The sequence below is a fragment of the Copidosoma floridanum genome, unplaced genomic scaffold (assembly GCF_036245765.1).
Source record: "Copidosoma floridanum isolate Cflo_tuat_1 unplaced genomic scaffold, Cflo_Japanese_pri ptg000011l, whole genome shotgun sequence".
Lineage (NCBI taxonomy): Eukaryota > Metazoa > Arthropoda > Insecta > Hymenoptera > Encyrtidae > Copidosoma > Copidosoma floridanum.
The window spans coordinates 14,228,417-14,231,385 of record NW_028321888.1 but is presented as its reverse complement, the minus strand read 5'-3'; positions in this window follow the sequence as shown (position 1 = coordinate 14,231,385).

The window sequence follows — 2,969 nt, the reverse complement described above, 5'->3', positions numbered from 1 at the left end:
TGAGATGATCACTCCATGCTCTTTACCTAATTGAGCAACTTGTAAATTTTTCATGTGAGATGAATGACCATCCAATAGCAACAGCACAGGATTGGATAGTGAGGCCTTTGAGAATTCAATAAACTTTAAGAATCACTTTGTAAAAAGATCTGTTTGCATCCAACTAGACTTATGAAACTCGGCCCATGCATTGACAGGCCAACCCTCTAAGAATTCTTCATTTCTCTTCACTCTTAGAAAAATAAGCATTGGAGGCATGAATGACCCTACTGCAGACATGCACAGTTCTGCCGTTACAGTCTCACCACATTCAGCAGCAACTAGACCAGCAACCTGTTTTCTTTCCTTCAGAGCAATAATTTTAGGGGTACACTTTGGAATCACTTAGAATCCAGTTTCATGGACATTCCATATGTTTTCTGGCCTGATAGCATATGTATTAATGATAGAATCTAATAAATCAAAAAAAATTTTGACCTCAATTTCATTAAAGCCATTGGCTCTAGCTGCTGAGGTTGACTCTGTCTTCCTGATAGACAGTCCGTGTCTTTTAGTAAAACTACTCAACCAATTTTCGCCAACCAGCCCTGAAAAATGAAAAATTTAAGTACAGAGATGAAATAAAATCTTAGGCATACAAGATGCTTATATGAACCTGTTTTTTTGCTCAGTCTATGTGAAATTCCTAATTTTTCAGCAAAATCAAAAGCCAATTTTCTCAATTCTTTTTCAGTAAGCCCCATGAGTCGACTTTCTATATCTAAAACATGCTCAAGCAAAATTTTTTCTTGTTCGTCAGTAAAAGTTCAAGCGAATCCAGATTCTAAAAAAAATCATTATAAATAGGTATAATGACCATTTTAATAACTATCATGATATAAAATTGTATAATAAACTGACTTGAGTCTTCTTTGCCATTACTCTTCTCTTGGAATTTTTGTTGTATAGTCGTCCGTGGAATGATATTGGTAGCTGCCGTACTTTTAATAGATTTTCCGGATTGAAACTCTCGTAAACCCAAGTCCAGGTCTCCCGGCGTCCAGGTACACCGATTACTTTTTTTTTGGTAACTTCAAACCATTTTTATCACAGTCACGTTCACTTAAAATACTCATGTACCTACCTACTTACTCTAATTTGTGCTGTCACCGGTCATATTATAATAAAGAACAAGAATAAAGCCTTATTTTAGTATTTAATACTGTTTTTGGGATCACCTGCTCTTAGCATATTTGCTGAAGTTGTAAGGTTGAAGCTTCAAAAATGTATGCAATGATTAGGTTATAACTAGCAGCCCCCCGTCTCGGCTTCGCCCGAGACTTACTAAATAAAACACCGTAGTGTGTTGACATGTAATGTGAAACATTTTTAGTGAGAAAATTTTACACATATTCCCGATACATCTCAGAACAAAAATCTTCTTATTAAAAACATATTTTTTCGGAATCCATACAGTTAATTTGGTCAAATAATAAGGTGTAAAAATACAAAAAAATAATTATGCTGAAAAGTACCGTGCGTTCTTTATGCCATAAAATAATTGATGGCTATAAGAAGTTGTTGATTTACAGTTTTTTCTGTGTAATTCACGAAAAGGGCTATTTTTTAAAGCTGTTAAGATTTTAAACCCCCAAAAAATGTTTATTAAAAAAAAATTTTTTTTTCTCATATCTCACAATTTTATTACCAGAGCAACAAAGTCCTGGACCTAAAACCCAACATTTTTTTTGCCATAAAAACAGAAAAACATTTTCTACTTATTTAAAAATCTAGAGTAGGATCTTTAAAGATTTCAGAGATTGATGTGAGGGTACAATGAAAAGCTGATCTCTCACGTAATGGACTCTTAAGTTGTCGTTTTTGACGCTGCTGTTTCAATCTCGATAAATTTTCTGCGTCAGTTTCTTGACGCCTCAAATTGTATTCATTAGATACATTTGAAGTTTTCTTTCCAATATACCCTTTTGCGACTATTGGCATGCTTACGACTTTTATGACCCCTAAAGGCTATTTTCAGTCAACTTTGTTAATTTTAATACATTTTTTGGCAAAGTAGTTCGACGTCCGATGGCCCTAAAAAAGACCGGTGAGCTTCTTAAGTTAACTCTTTCTTGACTGCAGTTAACAGCAATTGTGACTGCCTGGATACCTCAGGGTGATCTTCTCTGGCTTACTGTTGAAGACCCAGACTGATTGGGAGAAAAATTACAAAGTCCGAAGCTTTGGGGCTAGTTTTAGTGCTCTTTCCCAACGTCTCCCGGTATAACGTCCAAGACGTTGGTGTCTAAAGCACCTTTTTTTATTTGCAGATTCAGTTGTTTTGGTGATCTTAGATAGAGAAATTGGTTAGTGATACTTGTCCAGTGGAGGCTGTCCCGTTGGCTCAAGTTTTTTTTCCTACATAGCTGTTATAGGTTTGCCCAACGCAGACATTGGAGAGGATCAGTGATTCCTGGTTGAATGCTTAGAGTCGAGAGGATAGTATAGGGTCGTTGGTCACCAGGTTTTCCAGCCTTGCGAAGAATAACTCCGCAGGTGACGTCTGCCAGTGAATAGCTGACTTGGTTTAATAGTGCCCGTCTTTAGTTAATATAGTCTTTTAGTCGACGAATCGCTTCCGGAAATGGTAATAAAAATGTATTTTTTGGCAAGGTAGATTACATTTAGGTGGCCCCTAAAAAGAACCGATGAAATTGATGGTTAAGTAGGGAACGTACATACTTATAATGGCCCTTAAAAGCGCCAGTGGTGAATCTTCCAGGCTATTCTTTATTATTATTCCTGATGATAAAGAGCTGGCTGCGGGTTGCTTGATTCTTACCCTGGGAGTCTTGATGTACGGAGACTGTGATGGAGGGAGGTACGCCGCTGACCAAAGAATATCTCGCCTCGGGTCGTTCCCCGGATAACCAACTGCTCATCTTTAGACGGGGCTATGTGGGTAAGCGCGTTGGGGACGCGACGACCAA